An 8,893-nucleotide genomic window follows, 5' to 3' on the forward strand; every position below is an offset into this window, starting at 1 on the left:
CATCTACCATCAAGTAATATGATAATGCCATACTGGAGATTATATATGCGATACAGTAATTCTTCCTGAAGAAAGTCAGGAAAAGCTTCACAGATAAGGAGCTGAAGATTTGGCAAGCAGGGAATCAAGGAGAAGTAAGCAGAGAGAAAAACACAAGCAACATCATGGAGGAAAAAATGTGGGCAATTCAGGGAACTTGAACAATTTGGTTTTGCTATGCATATGATCTCTGGGGGCCAGGATTGTAAATGTGATATGGCTGGGTGGGGAAGTGTTATGACTAAGTCATATCCCTTCAAAATTCATATTTTGAAGCACTGATCTCCATTGTGACTGTGTTCAGAGATAAGTCCTGTAGGAAGGCAATTAAGGTTACATGAGATCATAAAAGTGAGTCCCTAATACGATAGGTCTGCTGTCCTTACAAGAAGAGGAAAAGCCACTGGAGCTTGCTCATTCTGCACATATACAGAGAAGATGCCACGTGAGGACACAGAAAGGTTTGAATATGTTCTTAACCCTATCAGTTGCCTGCCTTAATTCATCCCATGGAATTGTTTTGTCTTTTCAACCCCTCGGCTACATTATTTGTGTTGTGAAATAGGGGATATTCAGAGTCCCCTGAGAAGGAATAAGGACATTGATTGTCTATTGTGCCATGCTTATATACTTTCTGTGTATAATGCTTTCTGTATAAAACCAGTAACACCCCAGCAACAACAGTAACTTGGCAAAATTACAATTTACCACTTCACTTTATATATCACGTAAGTTAGACTTTATTTACGTGTCTCCCTCATTAGTTGCTAAGTTCCTTGATATTTTCTACATTTATGAATTCCTGGTAATTCACATGAAGCCTGATGTGTTATAGCATCCTGAACTGGTGGAATAAATATGTAAATGGGCAAAAAATATATACTAAAATGATCAAATAAAGGCTGTGTTCAGAAACCTGTTCTATCATAGAGTGATTTAAGCTTGCATCAAAAAGTTGTGAAATCACTTGCTAATCTTATTAAAAACAAACAAAAAAAAAACAGTCTGTGCCACCCAGTGAGTCTTGATTCTTAATTCAAATGCGTGGTTCTTTATCATTTGAAATCATGAAGCATGAAGTCAGGTGTGCTCAGGACATTCTTAGAATATACACTAATAACATCCTAGTCACAGACATACATGATATTTGTTAGCAGCTTATATATTTTTGGCCTGTCTATACTCTGGCAGAGATTAAGATATTCAAGCTCACTGGAGTGAAGAAGTAAAACTGTGTATCTTAAAAACAGGGAAAATATTTAGACCACATAGAAAATGGAAAATGTTCATGGTGTCTGAGAAATTGTAACTGGAAGGTTATTTCTACAGATAAAAGGACAAGTGGAAGTTTAAAATTAAAGCCACCATTGAGATGGGAACATTTTGGGAAAGTCAGAACTCATTTCATTTTTTTCATCAATATTTAATCTGTTCTACTGCCTAGTGGTTCAAAGATAAGCAACTGAAAAAAAAAAAAGTGTGAGGATGATAAAACCATAGGCACAGAAAGCTGTCATGCAGAGGGGTCTGTTCTGAGTCAGGAAGCCGGTGTGCTGGTCCGCTCATTGTCGCAATCTGTTCTGTCTACCAGAGAATCGGCCCTTCTGAACCTCCTGTGAGCTTTCATTTTCCCGCATGAGCAGGCAAAGCTAGATTTCTACCTTGTTTTGAAGATCTAAAATTCAAGTCTTTGAATAATAGTTAGACTCTGCCAACAAAATTTGGGATTAGGTCTATGGCCCTTGAAACACCCTCATTTTAACTAAACATATTGTAACATGTTTTAAAACTTAAGTTTTGACATTCATCCTATTCAGTGAGTAAATATTAACTGAACATCTTCTCTTAATATGCCAAGAATTCAGTAAATAAAATCCCCCGAACTAAGTGAAATGAGAGTCCATAATAGCAAAATAATTGCTGTTTCTTTGGGCAGGGAATTTTCTTCTGCCAGTGTGAAAATTGTCGATGAGCACAAACCTGAAGAAGATTTAAGAGCAAAGAGCATTACCAAGGATACAGAGAGTCATTTCATAATGACAAAGTGGCTCAGTTAATCAAGGGGATATAACAATCTTACAGGTTTATGTGCCTACCCACCAAGGTTCAAAATACGTGAAACTGCAAAGAGAAAAATAGATTTTAACACCCTCTCAATAATTGATGGAACCATTGGAAAATATGACCAGTACATCGGATCCAAAATAAATTGGCCCTTATGACCCTGAATGACACCATGTTTTTTTCTTCAGTAAACTCTTCCTGGGGGTGACTCCTATATAGAATGGTATGAAAAGAATTCCCTGATGTTTTTCTCCCGAATGGAGATTTTATTTCTACACTGATGAAGAATGCAAACAACATGCCTGCCTTGTTTGGTGCTGAATTTAAAGGGAAACACGAGATGTGTTTAGTTATTTACAAATGAATATATATTCTTGTTGATCCTTTTTTCAATACTCTCCTAAGATACTGTTTCTAAATGTCCCCCTATAAGTATTCCCCAATGTCTGCCAACCAAGCAGCTTAGAATAATTTATTCCAAGTTTCTATAGCAAAAACTCTAAGATGAATTTATTATTTTTTGGTACCATTTATGAGAAAAATCTCAGTTTTGAAGGTAGAATAGCATACAGAATCCTGTTAAATAGTACATTTGTATATATGTCTATATATGCTATATATCAGATATATACATATGTATTAGTAATCCCTCTGAAAATATTGCTTTAATTGTGTGGAACAAAAGGCAAAGTAAATGATAGCATAACTTATTTGCTAATCTCATCTGCTAGTGACTTTTTTGTTCCTGTTATACTGATGTATATGTATCAGTGTGTGTGTACATATACATATATATACCAGTGTATGTGTGTGTATCAGTATAACAGGAACATATATATCTGTGTGTGATAGATATATCACACACAAATAGATAGATCACCACAAAATTGACTGCAAAGGATTAAAGCATGTCTGATGAATGATCTTTGAGCTACTGCACAGACACAGTAGATATTCAATTAATATCAGTTCAACATACTTCGGTTAAATGCAAAACACTGAAGTTTTCATTAGAGGTCTCCACCACTCAGGAGCTTAACACCTATTTAGGGACACATGTGCACAAATATAATTGAAGGTATAAAGTGCCAAAAAGAAGACACTAATGCATTGCTATTGAAACTTAATTTTTTTTTTTTCCAAACTGTGGTAACTGCGGCATTACATTTCACTGGGATGACAGCATTTGAGTTGCACCTTACACAATGAGAAGAATTTCAATAGGGAAAGTGAGATGGGTAATTATGGTAAAAGAAGGTATAAGAGGAAAATTATGATTGTGGGAAAGCAAGCAACTTGTGTTAATAGCAGCAAAATACCTATGTTAGTCCTGAGGAGAGGCTGTTTAGTTTATATATTGATTCAACATATCAATGAATATATTTCTGAAACAAATTACTCCTTGTTTGCACATTTTATTAATTTGAGTGTTAAAGCTCAGCCTGCAACCTTGTCCATTCAGGTTACCGTAAAACACCTCAGACTGGGTAATTTATAAACAATAGAAATGTACTGCTCACAGTTCTGGAGGCTGAGAATTCCAAAGTCAAGGCGCCAGCAGATTCAGTATCTGGTTAGGGCTCTCTGCTTTCTTGCTGTGTCCTCATATGGCAAAAGAGACAAAAGCTCACCCCCACCTCTTTTATAAAGGCACTAATTCCATTCATGAAGGCTCTGCCCTCATGATTTAAGCACCTCCCAGAAGCCCCTACCTCTTTTTTTTGTTCTTCAACTGTTACTGTATGTTCAGTGGTACACAAGCAGGACGTTCAGATTTGTTACATAGGTAAACATGTGCCATGGTAGTTTGTTGCACAGATCATCCCGTCAACTAGGTATTAAGTCCAGCATCCATTAGCTATTCTTCCTGGTCTCTCTACCTCCAACCTTCCACCATCAGCAGGCCCTAGTGTGTGTTATTCCTTGCCCCCAATATGTCCATGTGCTCTCACCATTTGATTCCCAGTTATAAGTAAGAACATGTGGTGTTTGGTTTTCTGTTCCTGTATTAGTTGGCTCAGGATAATGACTTTCAGCTCCATCCATGTCCCTGCAAAAGACGTGATAATGTTCCTTTTTATGGCTGCATAGTATTCCGTGGTGTATAGGTACTATGCTTTCTTTCTCCAGTCTATCATTGACGGGCATTTGAGTTGATTCCATGTCTTTGCTATTGTGAATGGTGCTGCAGTGAACATATACATGCATGTATCTTTATAATGGAATGATTTATATACCTCTGGATATATACCTAGTAATGGGATTCCTGGGTTAAACGGTATTTCTGGTTCTAGGTCTTTGAGGAATCACCACACCATCTTCTACAAAGGTTGACCTAATTTACACTCCCACCAACAGTTCCTTTTTCTCCACAACCTCGTCAGAATCTATTGTTTGTTGACTTTTTAATAATTGCCATTCTGACTGGCATGAGATGGTATCTCATTGTGGCTTTGCTTTGCATTTCTCTAGTAATCAGTGGTGTTGAACTTGTTTTCAAAATGTTTGTTGGCCACATGTATGTCTTCTTTTAAGAAGTGTCCTGTTCATGTCCTTTGTCCACTTACAAATGAGGTTGTCTGGTTTTTCTTATAAATCTGTTTAAGTTCCTTGTAAACTCTGAATGTCTACTTTTGTCAGATAGATGGATTACAAAAAGTTTCTCCTATTCTGTAGGTTGTCTGTTCACTCTAATGATAGTTTCTTCTGATGTGCTCCTTAATTTGATTAGCTCTCATTTGCCAGTTTTTTCTTTTGTTGCAATTGTTTTTGGTGTTTTTAATCATGAAATCTTCACCTGCACCTATTTCCTGAATGTATTGCTTAGGTTTTCTTCTACGGTTTTTACAGTTTTAGTATTTACCTTTAAGTGTTTAATACATCTTGAGGTCATTTTTGTATATGGTGTAAGGAAGGGATCCAGTTTTAATTTTCCGCATATGACTAGCCAGCACTTCTAGCACCATTTAGTATATAGGGCCTCCTTTCCCTATTGCTTGTTTTTGTCAGCTTTATTAACATCAGATGGTTGCAGGTGTGTGGTCTTATTTCTGAGTTATCTATCCTGTTCCATTGATCTATGTGTTTGTTCTTGTACCAGCACCATGTTGTTTTGGTTACTGTAGCCTTGTAGTATAGTTTGAGGTCATGTAGTATGAGGCCTTTAGCTTTGTTCTTTTTGCTTAGGATTGTCTTAGCTATTCACACTCTTTTTTGCTTCCATATGAATTTTAAAATAGTTTTTCTCTAATTCCGTGAAGAATGCCAATGGCAGCTTAATTGGAATAGCATTGAATCTGTAAATTACTTTGGGCAGTATGGCCATTTTCACCATATTGATTCTTCATATATATGCATGAGCATAAAATGTTTCTCCATTTGTTTTTGTCCTCTGTGATTTCGTTGAGCAGTGGTTTGTAAGTTCACCCTAAGAAGTCCTTCGCTTCACTTATTGGCTGTATTCCTAGGTATTTTATTCTTTTTGCAGCAATTGTGAATGGGAGTTCATTCATGATTTGGTCTCTGCTTGCCTGTTGTTGGTGTATAAGAATGCTATTAATTCTTGCACATTGATATTATATCCTGAGACTTTCCTGAAGTTGCTTATCAGCTTAAGAAGCTTTTGGGCTAAGACAATGGTATTTTCTAGATACAGGACCATGTCATCTGCAAACAAAGATAATTTGACTTCCTTACTGCCTATTTGAATACACTTATTTCTTTCTCTTGCCTAACTGCCCGGAGCAGAACTTTCAGTACTATGTTGAATAGGAGTGGTGAGAGAGGGCATCCTTGTCTTATGCTAGTTTTCAAGGGGAGTGCTTTCAGCTTTTTCCCATTCAGTATGATATTGGCTGTGGGCTTTTTATACATGGTTCTTATTATTTTCAGGTGTTTTCCTTCAATACCTACTTTATTGAGAGTTCTTAACACGAAGAGATGCTGGATTTTATTGAAGGCCTTTCTACATCTATCAAGATAATCATGTAGTTTTTGTCTTCATTTCTGTTTATGTGATGAATCACATTGATTTGTTTATGTCGAACCAATCTCTCATCCCAGAGAACCAACTTTGCATCTTCATCCCAGAGTTGAAGCCAACTTGATTGTGATTAATAAACTTTTAGATGTGCTGCTAGATGCAGCTTGCCAGTATTAGAATGAGGATTTTTGTGTTGATGTTCATTAAAGATATTGTCCTGAAGTTTTCTTTTTTCGTCATATCTCTGCCAGGTTTTGGTGTGAGGATGATGCAGGCATCATAGAATGAGTTATGAAAAAGTCCCTCCTTTTCCAGTTATTGCTCAGAGGATCACTGATGATTGTTGTTGCATGGTCTGTTCAGTGAGTGTTTAGGGTAAGTCATGAAAATACTACAGTGCTTGTTAGAAAGTTGTTGAAAAGTTCACAGGATACTTTCATTTAAAGTTTCCAAAGACCTCACCACTTAATCCTGTTTTCATCTAAATGTAAAACGGTTTAATTAGGGCTGGGGACGGAATATCACTCCAAATGAATCTTTGGACAAGAAGGAGCACATGTTATTAGAGATGTGTTTATGTAGTCACAATTTACCTTCTCAGTAGTCTTAGTGTTTAGGCATTTAAATTTTTATACTACTTGAGGAATGTATTAGTCAGGGTTCTCTAGGGGAACAGAACTAATAGGATAGATAGATATAAAAGGGAGTTATTAAGTATTAACTTACATGATCACAAGGTCCAACAATAGGCTGTCTGCAAGCTTGAGGAACAAGGAGAGCCAGTCCAAGTCTCAAAACTGAAGAACTTGGAGTCTGATGTTCAAGGGCAGGAAGCATCCAGCACAGGAAAAAGATGTAGGCTGGGAGGCTAGGCCAGTCTCTCCTTTTCACATTTTTTTGTTTGCTTTATACTCACTGGAAGCAGATTAGATGGTGTCACCCAGTTAAGGGTGGGTCTGCCTTTTCCAGCCCACTGACTCAAATGTTAATATCCTTTGGCAACACACTCACAGACACCCTGGGGACCAATACTTTGTATCCTTCAATCAAGTCAAGTTGACACTCACTATTAACCAACACAGGGAAGATGAATAATCCTGGAAACTTGAATTCAGTCCTAATGAAGTATAAAAAGCTTTAGTAATGTTGTTGACAGTGATCTGAAGTCTTTGATTTGAAAACTCTTAAGGAAGGGACTTCAAAGATTATATTATCCAGTCCTTCTATTTGACAAAGGATGGACTTCAAATCCAGGAAAGATGCAGTCATTTACTCAGGATCACACAGCTGGTTAGTGAAAGAGAAAAGAGCAAAACACCTCTAACTCTTTTCTTATATCACATTCTGAAGACTATTTCAAAATGACTCAGCTAACTAAGCACATTTGGAAATTTGACATTTTCCCACAAATACCTGTGTAAGTCCAGTGGGGATCATTAATTGGCTATTCAATTCCTTCATAAATGTTCAGTCATTATTACTCTAGAATGCCCTCAAAACTCCACAAAAGAAAAAATATATAAATCACTTCTGCTTACAGAGTTTCCAGTCTCCCTAGAGCAGTAAGAAACATACACATACAAAGATACCTAACATCCCAAGATAAAATGTCAAATTGAGACATTCTATAATAACTTGTCAAATCGTATGATAAAATGTCAAATAGATAAAATAACAAGGATTTAGGCTATCATTGTGCCCTTAAAAATGTCCAAGAAGGCTTTGTAGAGTAGGCAGAGCTTCAATGTGTTTGTATTTTCCTGGCATTATGGAAACCCTCACTCTTGCCATTCAAGATAATTTGCCTGACTTGCAGAAAAGGGTCTATATTCTTTTTGACACTCTCAGTGTTTCAATTCTTGATGTCTCCTTAGAATAAGAGATTCATAACTTGGAAAATAGTCTATTATCTTGGATAGGGGAAAAAACATACCTTTACTTTTTATATCTAGCTGAAATTTAGCATTTTCTACAAATATGAATATAAACAACAAACCACAGTAGTATTAGCAATTTCTGTGACCATCACAAATAGGACTTATAGACATTTTTATACCTCTTTACAGTCATTGCAGAAAAATAATTTATGTACATAACTCTTTTGAACATATGAACATGGTTAGATCTGTTCTAGATCTTGTTATTTTATGTGTTAACAAAGACAAGCATTTACTATTATGTCAAAAATTTGGTTTTTAATATATTGTTACTACTAATTCCCAAATAATTCTTTTATCTATAGTTCTACTAGGTAAAACAATGGCCACCAAAAAAGCCCACATTCTAATCCCCAGTACCTGTGAATATGATCTTACAAATGGCAAAAGGGACAGTGCAAATATAATTCAAGTTAGGGAAACTGCTGGGGACATTCCACCAGGTGGGGAGATTCCACCAGGTAGGAAATTATCCTGAATCACAAAGATGGGCTCATCTAATGTGTTTATAGTAGCAAAGAACCTTTCCCAGTTGTGATCAAAGAGGGCAATTGAAAGGACTTGATCAGCTTTGCAGTCTTTGAAGATGGAAAAACGGGTTCCGTGAACCAAGGAATGTGGGTGGCCTTGAGAAGCTGGGAAAGGCAAGGAAACACATCTCTTTTAGATCTTCCAAAAAGGAATACAGCCTTGTCAACACTTTAATCGTAGCCCATTGAGACAGCTCTCAGACTTCTGACCTCTAGAACTGTAAGATAAATTTGTATTCATTCCCCAAATTTGTGATAATTTGGTACAGCAGCAGTAGAAAATAACTACTCTTTATTTTATTTTATGCATTTCAAAATATTATTCTAAGAATCTTCACCAA

The sequence above is a fragment of the Callithrix jacchus genome, chromosome 4 (assembly GCF_049354715.1).
Source record: "Callithrix jacchus isolate 240 chromosome 4, calJac240_pri, whole genome shotgun sequence".
NCBI classification, from domain to species: domain Eukaryota; kingdom Metazoa; phylum Chordata; class Mammalia; order Primates; family Cebidae; genus Callithrix; species Callithrix jacchus.